Below are 19,235 nucleotides of genomic sequence, written 5' to 3'. Positions count from 1 at the left end.
TCAGAGTCAGAATATCCAACAAGATCAAAAGCCGAGCCCTTGGGGTACCATAATCCAAGTGTTGGTGTGTGAGCTAGATATCGAAGAATATGCTTCACAGCCTTATGGTGTGATTCCTTCGGTGTAGCTTGAAATCGGGCACACATGCAAACACTAAGCATTATATATGGCCTAGATGCACATAAGTACAATAAGGAGCCTATCATGGAGCGGTATACCTTATGATCGAAGTCAATACCATTTTCATCAGTGCACAGATGGCCATTTGTGGGCATAGGAATTTTGACGCCTTTGCAATCTTGCATGCTGAATTTCCTCAGTACATCCTTGAGGTATTTCTCCTAAGAGATGAATATGCCATTGTGTTGTTGACGAATTTGAAGACCTAAGAAGAATTTCAACTCTCCCATCCTAGACATTTGATGTTCTTCACTCATCACATAGGCAAATTCATCACTATAACGTTGGTCAGTACAGCCAAAGATAATATCATCAACATATACTTGGCACACAAACAATTCACCATCATAAGATTTAGTGAAAAGAGTAGGGTCGAGTGAACCGGGTTTGAAGCCTTTCTTCATGAAGAGTTCCTTCAAGGTATCATACCAAGCCCGTGGGGCCTGCTTGAGGCCATAGAGGGCCTTGTTGAGTCTGAAGACTTTGTCAGGATTCTTTGGATCTTCAAAACCTGGAGGTTGAGCAACATATACTTCTTCCTCAAGCTTACCATTGAGGAATGCACTTTTCACATCCATTTGATATAAAGTGATATCATGATGGTTAGCATAAGCAAGTAATATGCGAATAGCCTCAAGTATAGCAACAGGTGCAAAAGTTTCATCGAAATCAATTCCTTCAACCTGTGTGTAGCCTTGAGCTACAAGCCGTGCCTTATTCCTCACCACAAGGCCATTTTCATCTTGCTTGTTGCGGTAGATCCACTTTGTGCCGATGATATTGTGCTTGCGAGGATCTAGACGTTTGACCAGTTCCCAGACATTGTTGAGCTCGAACTGATGTAATTCCTCTTGCATGGCCTGAATCCACTCAGGCTCCAGAAATGCTTCATCTACCTTAGTGGGCTCTGTAATAGAGACAAAAGCATACTGCCCAAAAAAGTTAGACAAATGTGAAGCTTTTGAGCGTCTGAGAGGACCTGGCGCTTTGATGTCATTGATGATATTTTGAACTTGCACTTCTTTTGCAATGCGAGGATGAGTTGGTTGTCGTTGAAGAGTTTGATCAGTGTTTTCTTCAGCACCATTTTCTTCAGCATTTTCTTCAGGTGCATTAGCTCGACGTTCTTCATGTTCTGGAATGAATTCTTCAGCAGATTCTTCAGTAGGAATGACATCCTCAGTAGCCTTGAACTTGATAGTTTCCTCAGGTGCTAGTTCATCTATCATGGTAGGTAGGTGCTCTCTTTGCGAGCCATTAGTTTCATCGAACCGCACATCTACAGTTTCAACAACTTTGTGAAGAACGTTGTTGAAGACTCTGTAGGTGTGCGAGTCCTTTCCGTAACCAAGCATAAAACCTTCATGTGCTTTCGGTACAAATTTTGAGTTGTGATGAGGATCTCTAATCCAACATTTAGCACTGAAGACTTCGAAACAACTTACATTGGGTTTCTTATCAGTGAGGAGTTCATAGGCAGTCTTTTTGAAGAATTTGTGAAGATATACTCTGTTGATGATGTGGCACGCAGTATCAATTGCCTCAGTCCAGAAACGATGAGGCGTTTTGTATTCATCAAGCATAGTGCGAGCCATCTCAGCAAGAGTCCTGTTCTTGCGCTCCACGACGCCATTCTGCTGAGGAGTGTAAGGAGCAGATAACTCATGAGTAATACCAAGTTCATCAAGATAGTCATCGAGACCAGAATTCTTGAACTCAGTGCCATTGTCACTTCTGATGTGCTTGATCTTCACACCAAAGTTGGTTGAAGCCCTCGAGGAAAATCGTTTGAAGACTTCCTGCACTTCATGTTTGTAAGTAACAAGGTGTACCCATGTGTAGCAAGAATAATCATCAACAATAACAAAGCCATATTGAGATGCTTCATTTGAAATAGCAGAATAATGATTAGGACCAAAGAGATCCATGTGAAGCAATTCAAACGGGCGAGTGGTGGTCATGATAGTCTTCGCTGGATGCTTGGCCTTCGTCATCTTCCCAGCTTCACAGGCTCCGCATAGGTGATCCTTGAGGAATTTGACATTCTCGATGCCAATGACATGCTTCTTCTTCGCAAGCATGTGCAAATTCCTCATGCTTGCATGACCAAGTCGTCGATGCCAGAGCCAGCCTTCTGAAGCTTTTGCAAGTAAGCACATGGCTGGTTGTGGTCCTGTAGAGAAATAAACAATATACAGGTCTCCTCTCCTAAAGCCTTCGAAGACTTTGGAATTGTCAGCTTCCATAACCACAACACAACGGTACTTGCCAAAGACAACAACCATATCAAGATCACAAAGCATTGAGACAGACATAAGGTTGTATCCTAAGAACTCAACAAGCATGACTTTGTCCATGTGTCGATCCTTTGTAATCGCAACCTTACCTAGACCCAATACCTAACTTTTGCCTTTGTCAGCAAAGATGATATGCTTCAGATGCGACGGAGATAATGGAGCATCCATCAATAGATTCTTGTCACCAGTCATGTGGTTTGTACATCCACTATCGAGGACCCACTCAGTGGCTTTGGGTTTATCATCCTGCAGATGAATTAGTGCAGCTTACAAACTCATATACTTCATCAGTGAAGAATATGACATCAATTCATCAGATCAATTTCATCAAGTAAAAGAACTAATAACGCAATATGAGGACGTGAGAAATGAAAGTTCATTTCTTCATGGTTAGCCTGCGTCCTTTCAGGCATTGCTCAGGTCTCCAGCAAATTCTTCAGACGATTACGTTCGTCTGGAGACCTGACCCTGCAGAAGAGATTAGTTCTTTTTCTTCACCACCCACATCTGAAGGGGTGGCAAAGAGTTCATCATTCTGCGAGCTCCATGCGAGAAGGATGGCATAGAAGCCAGTCCATTTCGTTTCACATAAGAGGGGTTAGAGTAAGCATAAGAATAAGCAGAGAAATTCTTTGAGGACTTATGCACATAATGATTTGAAGAATAATGCACATATCCATAATCCTTAGATCTTCCCTGCGAAACAGACAGGTCAGCATGATGATGTTCATATGAGGACTTTGATCCATATAAGGAATTTGGTCCGTATGAAGAATTTGATCTGGGGTTCCTATTCTTCACAGGTGGCATCATGATGACATTCACCTGAAGATTTTCAAGGCATCTTTTGGGAACCCAGATTTTCTTCATAGGGGAGTCGTTCCTGCAGTTAGTGCCAACATATCTAGCAAATACTTCACCATTCTGATTTTTAAACAGTTTATAGTTGGAGTCAATTGACTCATCATTAGAATGAGGAGATTCACATGCAAATCCAGATAAGTTAGATGGATCAAGTGGAGGTCCCTTTGCAGCAACCCATGTGGTTTTGGGGTACTGCTCAGGCTTCCAATATGTACCATCAGCATTGAGTTTCCTCTCAAAGGCGATACCCTCTTTCCTAGGGTTCCTGTTGAGGATCTACTTTTTAAGCACATCACAAAGAGCCTGATGCCCTTTGAGGCTTTTGTACATGTCTGTCATGTGCAATTCCTTCAGCCCTGCATCATCAGTGATACTAGCAATGTCCTTAGATGAGGAATTAGTGATAGCAGAGGTATGTGAAGAATTCGAAACATTAGAAGCATTTGAACATTCAGGTGAAGAATTAGCAGATTCACGTTCAATGCACTTCAAGCATGGAGGAACAAATTCTTCCTGAGAATCGTTGATTTGTTGAGCAAGTAATGAATCGCGCTCCTTCTGAAGATCTTCATAACTCACTCTTAGCTTTTCAAGATCTTGCTTTCTTTGAAGAAATTCATAAGAAAGCTTCTCATGATCCGATAAGAGAGTGTTATGATGACTTTGAAGTTTATCAAGCTTGGACTGAAGTCTCTGAAGATTTTCAGTCAAAGTTTCAGTGAGATCCATTTCTTCACCCAATATATCATCACTTTTATTTAGCATGTTCTGAACCTTTTCTAAAGCCCTTTGTTGTTTTATAGCAATCTTAGCAAGTTTAGATAGTTGGGCTTAAGGTTTTCATCAGATTCATTCTCACTTGATTCAGAGGAGGTATATTTGAGTACCTTGGCACCCTTTGCCATGAAGCAATAGGTGGGAGCGTAGTCATCATCGCTTTCATCAGCCTTGTTGGTGAGGTCATTTTCTTCAGTGTTGAAGATAGACTTGCTGGCGAATGCAGTAGCGAGAGCTAGGCTCGCCACTCCGGATTCGGACTCCTCAGATGTCTCCCCTTCCCCATTTTCTTTAGATTCAGCCTCAGAGTCCATTTCCTTGCCAATGAATGCCCTAGCCTTCTTGGAGCTGCTCTTCTTGTGATATGAAGACTTTGAGGATTTTGATGATGAAGATTTTGTGGATTTCTTCTTTTTCTTCGCATCATCAGAACTGTAATCCTTGTATTTCTTCTTCTTTGATTCCTTTTCCCACTGAGGACAATCTTGAATGAAATGTCCAGGTTTCTTGCACTTGTGACAGAGCCTCTTCTTGTAGTCACTGGGTGAAGAATCATTGCTCCTTGAGGATCTTCCAAGGCGACCACGTCTTGAGAACTTTTGAAACTTCTTCACGAGCAGAGCTAGATCATGGCTCAGTTCTTCAGGATCATCAAGGCTGCTATCAGAGTCTTCATCTTCGGACTCAGATACTGCCTTGGCCTTCAGTGCACGTGTTCTGCCATAGCTTGAACCATAGAGATCTCTCTTTTCAGCAAGTTGGAACTCATGAGTATTTAGCCTCTCGAGAATATCAGCGGGATCAAGTGACTTGTAATAAGCACGTTCTTGTATCATCAATGCCAGAGTGTCAAATGAGGAATCAAGCGATCTCAGCAATTTCTTCACCACCTCATGGTCGATGATGTCAGTGGCACCAAGTGCTTGAAGCTCATTTGAGATGTCGGTGAGGCGATCGAAGGTTTGTTGAACATTTTCATTGTCCAGTCTTTTGAGGCGGTTGAAGAGATTGCGAAGAACATCAACTCGAGAGTCACGCTGAGTTGAGACTCCTTCATTCACTTTGGACAATCTGTCCCAGATAAGCTTTGCTGTCTCCAAAGCACTCACTCTGTCATACTGTCCTTTGCTCAGATGGCCACATATGATATTCTTCGCTTGAGAGTCGAGTTGCTTGGATCTCTTCACATCAGCAGCATTCAGAGAAGGTGTGACTGAGGGAACACCATTTTCCACAACATACCAGAGATCGTTATCAATTGCTTCAAGATGCATTCGCATCTTATTCTTCCAGTAGGGGTAGTCCCTCCCATCGAAGGTAGGACACCCAGCAGAGACCTTGATCATACCTGCGGTCGACATAACTAAAACTCCAGGCGGTTAAACCAAAATCACACAGAACAAGGGAGTACCTTGCTCTGATACCAATTGAAAGTGCGTTATATCGACTAGAGGGGGGGTGAATAGGCTATTTTTATGAAATTCTTCACTGAGGAATTTGTCAGTGAGGAAATTCCTTAGCGAAGAACTACTAGCAGCGGAATAAGTACTCAAAAGTAAACATAACAGAATACAAGCATAGTCATCATGATGAAATGAAGACAGGCACAGAGTACAGGAAACGTAATCACAGGATAACACAGGATGAAGACAAACAGACTGAAGAAATTGAGCTGAGGAAATTGAGGAAGTCTTCAGTCAAAGTCTTCAAACACAGATATGAACAAACACACAACACAGTTATGAGGAAATGAAAGAGTTGAGGGAATAGAACCAGTAAGCTTGGTGAAGACAAAGATTTGGTAGACCAGTTCCAACTGCTGTCTCAGTTGTACGTCTGGTTGGAGCGGCTGAGTATTTAAACTCGAGGACACACAGTCCCGGACACCCAGTCCTGAACACGCAGCTTAGGACACCCAGTCCTCACCGTATTCTCCTTGAACTAAGGTCACACAGACCTCGTCCAATCACTCGTGGTAAGTCTTCAGGCGACTTCCAAACCTTCACAAACTCGGTCACTCGGCGATCCACAATTCCTCTTGGATGCTCTAGACCATGACGCCTAACCATCTGGAAGAAGCACAGTCTCCAAAGGTAACAAGCGTCGGATCCACTCAGGATCAATCTCTTCAGTGATGCTCGATCACTTGGGGTTTGTAGGTGTTTGGGTTTTGGGTTTTTTGGTTTTTCCTCACTTGATGATTTTCGCTCAAAGTCCTCAGAGGATGGGTTGCTCTCAAATGACAAGTGTCAGTTTCTCTCAGAGCAGCCAACCAGCTAGTGGTTGTAGGGGCGGCTATTTATAGCCTAGGAAGCAGCCCGAATGATAAGACATAAATGCCCTTCAATGATATAACCGTTAGGTGGATAGATATTTTGGGACAGCTGGCACATAGCACAGCAACGGTCGGAATTTTGAATAGCAAAATCTCAGGGCTATCATGTTCCTCACTGTGTAGGCAATCCGCACTGGCGAATTCCTAACTCCTCAGTTAGGACAAATTCCTCAGAGACCAGAAGAACTTCGTCTCTGTTACTGAAGAAATTGACTGAACTGTATGATATTTCCAATGGCTTCACTCGAAGGGATTGGTAGGTGTAGGATTTTGAGTTGAGCATCACATGGAAATTTTTCCTTAGTATTTCCTCGACCCCCTTTAACAGTATGGTGTTTCCTATGACTCAAGAAAGAGAATATGAAACTATGAAAACAAAAGTCTTCACGCTTCATATTCCTTGAATGAATACCAAGTCTTCACGGTCACACCATTTTCTTCACTTTCAAAGTCTTCATGGAAGTCTTCAGAAATACCAAAATCTTCAATTGAAGATATTCATTTTTAGGGGTCGACTTTTCCTGTAAATATCAAACTCCTCATAGACTTATAGACCTGTGCACACTCACAAACGCATTAGTCCCTTAACCTATAAGTCTTCAATACACCAAAATCACTAAGGGGCACTAGATGCACTTACAATCTCCCCCTTTTTGGTGATTGATGACAATATAGGTTAAGTTTTCAACGGGGATAAACATATGAAGTGTAACTACTGATATTGAGGAATTTGATTGCAAGATATAGAAGAACTCCCCCTGAAGATGTGCATAGTGAGGAATTTGCCTTTGAAGCAATGCACACTTCTTAATACTAAAGGCAAGACAAAAGATACCTTAAAATCTAGGATTTATTTGACAGACCTGGGCATCAGATCCGGTTTGCAGGTGAAGGCTGATGGTGCATCACGGGATATGGCACCAGCTGTGTACGTCTTGGACAAGGTAAAAAGAAAAGAATTCTGCAAGATCCTGTCACATGTGAGATTCCCACATGGATTTTCTTCCAACCCTAAAAGGAGAGTCAGTGTAGATGGAAACAAGGTACAAGGGTTGAAAACTCATGACTGCCACGTCCTACTTCAAAGGGTTTTACCTGTTGTCCTTAGAGGATTGGGCCGCCCTGACTTATACAGAGTAGTTGCAAAGTTGGGACAATTCTTCAGGGAGCTCTGCAGTAGAAATATCAGGATAGATGCTTTGGAGTGTCTTAGAGACAAGATACCAACTATCCTATGCGACCTTGAGAAGATATATCCTCCAGCCTTCTTTGAAGTAATGGTGCATTTCGTTGTTCATCTACGTGATGAGGCACTACTTAGAGGTCCAGTACAGTATGACTGGATGTACCCTATTCAAAGGCGGCTAGGCACTTTTAAGGGCCATGTTAGGAATAGAGCTAGACCTGAGGTTTCCATTGCAGAGGCCTACATTGCTATAGAAGCATTGACATTCTTCTCAAAATACATTGAAACGGCTAATCAGCTGAGCGAAAAGGTGGGTGAAGACAATCCCGAGCTCAGTGTTTTCGATTGTTTTGTTCGAGTTACAAGGAAAGAGTCAACAAGATGACAAACCTAAAGATTTGGACAAAATGGTTTGGTTTGTGTTGAATAACTGTCCTAAGATTCTACCTTATCGAGTAAGTGCTAAGTACTGCAGCTTATACATCATAATATACTAAACTTGCACCACATTCTTATATATTTAGATGTTTGACGCGATCACTACGTTGTGCAACATGTACAAAAAGGAGTTACTGGCGCAAAGTCCAAGAAACATTGACAAACTTGTTATGGCAAGATTTGCGAAATGGTTCAAGAGCCGTGTAAGCATTTGAATTGCACTGTTATTTTTTTAATATATTGAGTACATAAGATGATCAGCTTGTCTATTTTCTAACCATAGGTTAAGAAGACGTGGGAGGATGGGCAGGCAGTTAATGATGCCATTTACGCACTAGCAATGGGTCCTGATACTCGGGTAAGACATTATGAATCTTACGTTGTTGGAGATGTGCGCTACAACACCCATGCACGCGACGAAGGCAGGAAGACACAAAACAGTGTCGTCATGAGCACGGGTACGTAAGGCGATGAGACAACTGAAATGTATGCTAACATAGCAGACATTGTTCAGTTACAGTATATCTCCAGTTTCGAGGTTCATTGATGTGTGGTTCTGTTCTGCTGTCATTGGTACAACCTATTTTCCAGGATCACAAAACCCAAAGCTGATGATTATTTCAAATTCATCAATGTCAAGGCGGAGTACCACACGGACGAGCATTTTTTTGGAAAATCAAGCAATGCAGATATTTTTCTTGGAAGACAGATATGCACATAGCGATGACTGGAGAGTATTGCAAAGGTTTGAGCAAAGGAATTCGTTTCATGAAGTTGCACAACAAGATAATGCTTACACTGCTCCTGATGTCGAAGATTCCACAGAAGTTCGTAGTATCTTTGAGGACCATCATGTCAATAAGGCTAGCGAAAAGATTCCCTATCGGGATGTGGACGTACGAGATTTGATGGATAAGAGGCCAACGTTCGAGGACATTAAGGATGAATAAGAGTATGACACTAGGGGAACTATGATTCAGACTGATACACATGGCAAAGATGTTGACGCTGCTCCTGCGGATGATGATTAGATTGCTTTTGTCGTATTTTCCTGTGAGAAGACAACCTTTTATCTACTATGTGAAATTGTGTTTGCTATGACAACTGAAACCTGATGAAGTTGTTGTTTAGTATTTTGTCGTGAGAACATCACTTATTATGTATGTTGATTTGTGTTTGGTGATTGTATGATGACTAAAACATGATGACATTGTTGTTTAGTTGTACTCATATTTTGCTGTGAAACTTGTATTTGATGACATAGTCTGCTGTTGGACTGCAATTTATTCTACGTCTTTGAATGGGAACAAAGCTGACCCTACAGGGCCTCTGCTAATTTATTTATTTATTAGCAAAAGGGCCTCTGTTATTTGTTTATTTATGAGCAAAAGGGGATACCCATGATTTCGGTTAATAGAAACCATTAGATGTTCACAACACTACGCCCAGCCTGCTAAACAGGTTTATTTCATTACTAGTTTCAGCAAAGTGCTCATGTCATAGCCACTGAATACATCATGAGTGCTACATACACTGCAAATAAAGAGACAATCATCCTACAGAGCACAACGATCTTGCCCATTATCTTCACAAGCTCTTTCATCTCTGTTGCTTGGCCATGATCAAATGAACTGCATCTTTAACCTTCTTCTCTGCATCTTCCTCTTCTGTCGTTCCTTTAGTTACTTGTCCAACACCCCAACCTGCTGGTATTGGGATTCCTCGGCTAACCAAATCATCAGCATATTTCCATTCCCCCACATCAGCAACTTCCCAGAAATACAAATCATATGAATCTTCCCTTTTCTGCATGAATCAAATTGGAATATCATCAACCAAACTATTAAAAAAATCAGCAACTGAAAGCAGACGAACAACACTTAAACATATTATTACCGCATGATTCGGGCATTTGTACAAGACTCGGTCAAAGTTGAGGATTGTAGTTGAGACGCGACAGATGACTCTGCGTGATTTGCAACAGTGGCACCACATCAACGGCAGCGGGTTGGGATGAGCAACCGACTACGGTGAGTGTGCCGGCGAGGGTGTGATGAGACCCACTGGGGATGGTACAGGTGGCGACTTGGCGCGTATCTAGTTGTTGCCTGTTGAAGAGCAGGTGGACGAGCTGCCAGCGGACATGGCTGCTGCAGCCGGAGCTTCTGATGCTAGGCAGAGTAACTAGAGAAGAGGAGAAGCGAACGTTGGATATGTCAGTTTCATTACTTGCAGAGTACCATAGCACTATATAGTCATAGTCTAGGTTTGGATTCGAACCAGCTACAGGAGCACGTCTCTCTTTTTTATAAAACTCAGCAATGTCTCTTTATTGGTACACTAGCTTGTTTTATACGCCTCCTCAAGTCTTTGATTTTCAAGAATGTTATGTGGTGAACGTTCCCTGGGAGGAGGACGGCAAATAAACGCATTTTCCTGGCAGTTTTAGTTGTGACGCAAGATCAAATGGTGGTAGTTTCGGGAATGTTATCTGGCGAGCGAGCCCAGTTTTTCTTTTCTTCCTATAAAAAAGTATGCTACGTGGTGTTGGCTTAGTCAACAAACGATTGTGCCAACCTTAACTGTTGGACTGACATTCAACGTCTATCGTGTTTCTGCAGTCTCTTCTTCCTCCAGCCGCCAAAGCCAAACCAGCGCCGACGAGACCGCCTGCTCCCGCCTCCCACGGCTGGCTGTGCTGCCATGCACGCATCGCGGCCACATCGCACCATAAAACTCTCTGCATGTTCATTGGCTCCTGTACGTTCCCGTCCGAGGCCTCACCATCGTCCGCCGCCTTGGTTCGCTCACCACGACGCCGCCCTCCGGTGTTGTCAATATGGTCAGCAACCGAGAGGAATAAAGAGATGACTATACATGGTGAGGATGACAGTAGGGACCCACAAGGATCATGGCAGTAGGCAAGCAAGTGCCTCCTTTATTACAAGAAAAAAAATGGTTCCTCCTGATGGTTTCCTGACATCTGGGTCGCACGCCACTATCAACGTAGTCAATAAGCGAGATAATTGCACAAGAAGCGGCTAACACCCGGGACCCAGCAACTCGCGTAGTATATTTTTTTTGTTTTTGGGACGAAGTAGGGTATCAGCTGGGTTGTGCGGGAGCTATGGCCCATCTAGCCCAGGCTTTTATTTTATATGTTTACCACATGACCAACCCAGTTTTGCTTTTTCTTTCTAAAAATGGCAAGACAAGCTATTTTGTTTTTGCAGAATAACCAACGAAGGCCTACTTGCTTTTCTACGCCCTGTTGGGCCGGAAATCTTGCAAGACGAGGAGGGATGCATTCGGCTTGCCTAGAAAATGGGCTATAAGTAATAAGAAATGAGTTGTAAAATGAAAAATACAGCAAACAGGCAATTAGTTCTAAATTACCTATTTCTTTCGGATTTTGGTATTTTAAATTTCATTGTTTTTGTGCGGGTAAAATTGCATTGGATTTTAAATTACAGTATGTTTATTTTTTAAATTAATTTGAATATGGCTAGAAATTTTGGGTTGTACGCTGTTTGGGACAGATTTGGAGGTTGACTTGTGGGTCTACTAGGTTGACGTGTACGGAATGCTTTGTCAACTTAGTCCACAAACAATTCTAGCAGCAGTGACCATTGGATGTTAATCCAATGGTCGTGCTGCTTCTTCAACCTCTGGTCTTCTTGCTCCAGCCGCCCAAACCAGCGCCGGCCGTACTGCCTGCTCATGCCTCCCGTGGTCGGCTGTGCTGCCGGGCAGGCCTAACCGCCCCACACTACTCCCATCGCTGGCCTGGCCATCCCTCTACGCACCCACAGCTTCTGTTATTCTCTGGTGATGGCACACAAACCAGTAAACCCTTGTACTCCCCTTCGTGTGGGAAACAACTGTCGGGTCTTTTCTGGCTCTGGGTCATTCCCTTCCTAGGCCTCGCCATCGTCCACCGCCCTGGTGCTCTCAGCGCGGCATGGCCAACATGATCAATGAACGACATCCATTGGAAGAGGACTGTACGTGGAGAGGATGACAGCTGGGTCCACGGCCACACGCAAGGAAGTGTCTCCTTATTACACGCAAAATAATGAGTCCTCCACCTGACAGCGGGGACCCACCGGAAGGGCCTTTGTATTTCGCAAAAAAAGTTCCTCTCGTTGACAGCTCAGACCCACCAGCTATATCTTCGCACGCAAGGAAGTGCCCTCCTTATTACGCACAAAACATGAATACTCCCCTGGCTTGCTGGGACCCACCATATTTGGAGGCTGACTTGTGGGCCTACTAAGTTGACACGGACGCAGGATTTGTCAACTTAGTCAATATAAATGATTCTAGCTGCAGTGACCATACGATGTCCATCCAACGGCCGTCATGTTTCTTCAACTTCTGGTCTTCTTGCTCCAGTCGCCCAAACCATCATTGGTCGTGCCGCCTACTCCTGCGTCCCGTGGCCGGCTGTGCTGCCGTCCATCCTGCTCCCATCGTTGGCCTGGTCATCCTGTTATTCTCTGGCGACGGCAGCCTCACACTGCAGCCAAACCAGTAAACCCTCGTACTCCTGTCTGCGTGTGAAACAACTGTCGAGTCTTCCCCGTCTCTGGGTCATTTCCTTCCTAGGCTTGCCGTCGTCCACCCCTTGGTGCTCTCGGCACGGCGTGGTCAACGCGGTCAAGGAACGACTTCCATCAAAAGAGGATTGTACGTGGAGAGGCTGATAGCTGGGTCCACGGCCACAACAAGCAAGTGCCTCCTTATTACACGCAAAATAATGATTCCTCCACCTGACAGTAGGGACCCACCGGAAGGGCCATCGTATTTTGCAAAAAAAGTTCCCCCCTGACAGCTGGGACCCACCAGTTACATCTTCGCACGCAAGGAAGTGCGTCCATATTACGGGCAAAAAAAATGATTATTCCCCCTAACAGTTGGGACCTACCAGCTATATCTTCGCATGCAAGTAAGTGCCTCCTTATCCTCCCTGACAGACCCACCGGGTCGAACCATACATAGGGTTGTCTGTCTGGTCGCGACCGTGTACGTACATACTGGTCGATCGGTCTCTCTGCAACGATGAACCGTGGCCGAGTAATGAGCGGCATGTGTCGTAGTAGAGGCGTGGACGTAGCATGTCACGTCGTCCCGTCTATATATATATATATATATATATATATATATATATCATGTACACGTACGAACAGCCACGATGCAAGAAAGTAAATACGGCTACGTACATACATACGGGGGGATCTCTAATGCATACAACAACGACGTCCTATTCATCGGCAGCCAACCGGCTGGGTTGGAATGGAGGAAACGGTGTCGTGTTCATCGGGAGCCAACCGACTGGGTCAGAATACATCTTTGTTCATCGAGAGCCAACCAGCTTGGATGGAACAGCCAAAACGAGGTCTGGCATACCGCAAAACGGGGGAAACAGACTTCTGTTCGAGCTCCTATGGTCGAAACGAGGTGCTGTTGATCGGAGGGGTGTGGCGTATCGTAAAACGGAGAAAACAGACATGTGTTGGAGCGCCTATGATCGAAACAGGATCTTGTTCATCGGGAGGGGTGTGGCGTACCGCAAAACGGGACTCCTCGGGCTACTGTTCATCCACCGTCTACTGCCTTGCTCCAGCCTCCATGGGCTACTGTCCATCCACCGTCAACTTCCCCCAGCCTCCACCTACTACTGTTCATCCACCGTTGACTTCCTCCTGCCTCCACCAGCTATTGTTTATCCACGGGCTACTGTTCATCCAACCTCCACCGGCTACTATTCAATCAGCCCTCCACGGGTCATGTTCATCCACCCCCCAACCAGCTCGGGTGTGGCGGCCTCCTAGATCGGGGTCCTGTTCATCGAGCGGCAACGGCCTACTACCACGGGGTCCTGTTCATTCAACCCCCACCAGGAACTGTTCATCCAACTCCTAACAATGGTCACTATTCATCAAGAGGTAGCTGGTTCGATCTGCTTCAGTTAGCAGCAGTAGCGAAGGAATCGCTCGGGTTCAGTAACGTAGCTAGTGCAATCGCTCGGGTTTAGTAAGGGAACGCCTCCCTCGGGTTTGGTTAGAGCAAACGCATCGCACACACACGCACCTACGTACGATAGAAATGTGCAAACCACAGTGCATCGCTCGGCTCCGACCACCCACCGTAACCGGGAACTCCCCAAAAATTTCCTCGCCCTCGCTTCTACCACAATTTTTTCCGTCATGGACGGCCCAAAGAATGTCATGCAGGTGCGTCCCTGGCCCGCCCAGGACGAAAAGCCCATTTTTGGTCATGATTTTTTGTCATATAAGTAGGAGCCCACCACATCTATGATGATACGTGGTTTTGTCACAATTATCGTCATAGAAGTGTCATAAGCATGATAGAAAAAATTCATTCGGGCCAAAATGTCACGGATGTGTCTTTTCTTTGTAGTGTATCTCCATGCCTAGTTCAATCTTGTTACCGGCAAGTCTCTTTACTCATTCCGTAATACAAGATCCCGTGGCTAACTCTTTAGTCACATTCCTTGTAAGCTCATTATGATGATGTATTATCGAGTGGGCCTTGAGATACCTCTCCATTGTACAGAGTGAAAAATCCTAATCTTGATCCATGCCAACTCAACAGACACCCTCGGAGATACCTGTAGAGCATCATTATAGTCACCCAGTTATGTTGCGACGTTTGATACACACAAGGTACTCCTCTAATGTCAGTGAGTTGCATGATCTCATGTTCATAGGAACAGATACTTGACATGCAAAAAACGATATAAATAAACTTGATACGATCATATGCTACGTTTATAGTTGTGGTCTTGTCCATCACATCCTTTTCCTAATGATGTGGCCCTGTTATCAAATGGCAACTCATGTCTATGGCTAGGAAACCATAGCCATCTTTGATCAATGAGCTAGTCTGGTAGAGGCTCACTAGGGACATGTTGTTGTCTATGTATCCACAAATGTATTTGAGTTTCCAGTCAATACAATTATAGCATGGATAATAAACGATTATCATGAACAAGGAAATATAATAATAACCACTTTATTATTGCCTCTAGGGCATATTTCCAATAGTCTCCCACTTGCACTAGAGTCAATAATCTAGTATTACAAGGTAATAAATCTAACACCCATAGAGTTTAGATGTTGATCATGTTTTGCCTGTGGAAGAGGTTTAGTCAACGGATCTGCAACATTCAGATCCGTGTGTACTTTGCAAATGTTTATGTCCTCCTTGATCGCATCGCGGATGGAATTGAAGCGTCACTTTATGTGAAACCTTAGTTCCTTGGCCAGAGCAATGGCACCAGTGTTGTCACAGAACAATCATTGGGTCCACTACATTGGGCACAACACCAAGATCTTTCATGAATTGCTTCATCCAGACACCTTCCTTCGTTGCCTCTGAGGCAGTTTTGTACTCCTCTTCGCATGTAGAATCGGCTACCACGCTTTGCTTGGAACTGCACCAGCTTACCGCTCCCCCATTCAGAATATATACATATCCGGTTTGAGACTTAGAGTCATCTGGATCAGTGTCAAAGCTTGCATTGACGTAACCCTTTACGGCGATTTCTTGATCACCTCCATAAACAAGAAACATTTCCTTAGTCTTTTTCAGGTACTTAAGGATATTCTTGACCGTTGTCCAGTGTTCCACTTCTGGATCACTTTGAAACCTTCCGGCCATACTTATGGCAAGGCTGACATCTGGTCTTGTGCACAACATTGCATACATGATAGAGCCTATGGCAGAGGCATAGGGGATGACACTCATCTTTTCTCTATCATCTGTAGTCGTTGGGCATTGAGTCTTACTCAACTTCATACCTTGCAAAATAGGCAAGAACCCCTTCTTGGACTGATCCATTTTGAACTTCTTCAAAATCTTATCAAGGTACGTGCTTTGTGGAAGTCCTATTAGGCGTCTCGATCTATCTCTATAGATCTTGATGCCTAATATGAAAGCAGCTTCTCCTAGGTCCTTCATTGAAGAACTCTTGTTCAAATATGCCTTCACGTTTTCCGAAAGTTCTATATTGTTTCCAATCAGCAATATGTCATCCACATATAATATTAGAAACACTATAGAGCTCCCACTCACTTTCCTGTATATACAAGCTTCTCCATAAACTTGTATAAACCCAAACACTTTGATCACCTCATCAAAGAGAAGATTCCAACTCCGAGATGCTTGCACCAGTCCATAAATGGATCGCTAGAGCTTGCACATTTGTCAGCATTCTCTGGGTCAACAAAATCTTCTGGTTGCATCATATACAATTCTTCCTTAAGGAAACCGTTAAGGAACGCTGTTTTCACATCCATCTGCCAGATTTCATAACCGAAAAATGCAGCTATTGCCAACATGATTCTGACGGACTTAAGCATCGCTACGAGTGAGAAAGTCTCATTGTAGTCAGCTCCTTGAACTTGTGAAAACCCCTTTGCCACAAGTCGAGCTTTACAGACAATGACATTACCGTCTGCGCCCGCCTTCTTCTTGAAGATCCATTTATTCTGAATGGCCAATTAGCCCTTCAGGTAATACTTCCAAAGTCCATACTTTATTTTCATACATGGATCCCATCTCGGATTTCATGGCCTCTAACCATTTGTCGGAATCCTGGCCCACCATCGCTTCTCCATAGCTCGTAGGTTTATCGTTGTCCAACAACATGATGTCTAAGATAGGGTTACCGTACCACTCAGGAGTAGTACATATCCTTGTCGACCTACGAGGTTCAATAGTAACTTGATTCAAAACTTCATGATCACTATCATTAGCTTCCTCTTAAACTCACCTAGGTGCCACAGAAACATCTTTCTGTGTTGTGCTACTCTCTGGTTGAAGTAGAGGTTCAACAACCTCATCAAGTTCTATCTTCCTCCCACTCAATTCTTTCGAGAGAAACTCTTTCTCGAGAAAGGACCCGTTCTTAGCGACAAAAACCTTTCCCTCAGATCTGAGATAGAAGGTATACCTAATCGTCTCCTTTGGGTATCCTATGAAGACACATTTGTCCGCTTTGGGTTTGAGCTTTTCTGGCTGAAGCCTTTTGACTTAACCATCGCAGCTCCAAACCTTAAGAAACGACAGCTTAGGTTTCTTGCCAAACCATAGTTCATATGGTGTCGTCTCTACGGACTTAGTTGGTGCCCTATTTAAAGTGAATGCGGCCGTCTCTAATGCATAACCCCAAAACGAGAGTGGCAGATCGGTAAGGGACATCATAGAACGCGCCATATCAAATAAGGTACGATTACGACGTTCGGACACACCATTACATTGTGGCGTTCCAGGCGGCGTCTGTTGTGAAACAATTCCACATTGTCTTAAGTGATTGCCAAACTCATAACTCAGATACTCTCCCCCTCGATTAGATCGTAGAATTTAATCTTCTTGTTACGATGATTGTCAACTTCATTCTGAAATTGCTTGAACTTTTCAAACGTTTCAGACTTATACTTCATCAAGTAAATATACTCATATCTACTCAAAATCATCGGTGAAGGTGAGAAAGTAATGATATCCATCGTGCGCGTCAATACTCATCGAACCGCACACATCAGTGTGTATGATTTCCAACAAGTCACTTGCTTGTTCCACTGTTCTAGAAAATGGGGTTTTAGTCATCTTACCCATGAGGCATGGTTCGCATGTATCAAGTGATTCAAAATCAAGTGACTCCAAAAGTCCATCAGCATGGAGTTTCTGCATGCGCTTTACACCAATATGACGTAAGCGGCAGTGCCACAAGGTGGTACTTTCATTGTCAACTCTACATATTTTGGCATCAATGTTATGAACATGTGTATCATCACTATCGAGATTCAACAAGAATAAACCCCTCACCATGGGTGCATGACCATAAAAAATATTGCCCATATAAATAGAACAACCATCTATCTATTATATAATTAAGACAGAAGACAAATAAGACACCACATTCATCCACATATATTAAATAATATCAACCATTAATTTTGGAGATTAACGGTTAAGATTTAAAGATATAAACGTTACATACAAATATTGGGTGCAACCCTTTTTGGAACATAGGCCTTTTTGGAACATAGGCCTTTTTGGAACATAGGGAGGTTGTCACGTACATGTTTTATTTTTTAGAACTCATGTACATGTATTCTGATGGAAAGGTGCAAAGCACAATCAAGAATAGGACAAGGAGACGTATAAGAAAAGGAGACATACAAGAAAACACGTTGGACACATATAGCGTACAAATAGTTCAAGGCGTCTTCGGACCAACTCACGTACTTTTGATGTAAAAAAACTCATATGCTTCCCTATTAAAACCTCTTAAAACAAGAGACAAATAAACATCCAAGTTCATCCACATATATTTAAATTATCTTAGTCGCTAATTTTAGAGATTAATGGCTGAGATTAAAAGATGTAAATGTTACATACAAATGTTGACATGTCATGTATATATAGTTTCAACACATCTCTTTTATCTTTCCCGTGAAAAAAAAAAAACACATCTCTTTTCTGTCCGACATAACCTGAGCACAAGGAAATAGCTAATTTTCCATCGGTTGGTTAGACACAACCCGAGCACAAGGAAATAGCTAATTTTCCAGGAAAATGTTTAAAAACAACCGGATGATCCCACTCGATTGTAAGCCCCCTCGAGCGAACGACACGCGTCCCCTACTGGCCCACCCACCGCTTTCTCCTCGTAGCGTTATCTTCACGGGAAAGCTCCCGTCCACAAGTTTTTCTTCTCACGGGCCTTCTTCTTCCTCAGGTGGTGCTATCTCTCCCGAACACCGCCGCCGTTACACACGACTGCTATTACCCTGCTACCTCTCCCAAAAGACACGCTGCAAACTCCTCGTCGCTGACCACCGTCACACGTTGCCGTATAGCCCGCCCCAACACTGCTACTGCCCTGCTACCTCTCCAAAAAAGCAACATCCATGGAGATCAGCTAGGCAAGCACGGTGTGCTGCAATTCATCAGCGCCTCCGACCGTGGCTGCCGACGCTACGACGGAGCATCGCGCGCGCCCGTCGCTGCTGCATTGGAGCATCGTCGGCACTGTGATGATGACTGCGACGGTCATGGCGGTTGCAACTCCAGCGCTGCACTGGAGCTTCGCCGGTGCCGAGACGATGACCGCGACGGGCCGGCCATG

This window comes from Triticum urartu, chromosome 6 (assembly GCF_003073215.2).
Source record: "Triticum urartu cultivar G1812 chromosome 6, Tu2.1, whole genome shotgun sequence".
Taxonomy (NCBI): domain Eukaryota; kingdom Viridiplantae; phylum Streptophyta; class Magnoliopsida; order Poales; family Poaceae; genus Triticum; species Triticum urartu.
Note: the sequence above shows the minus strand (reverse complement) of the source record.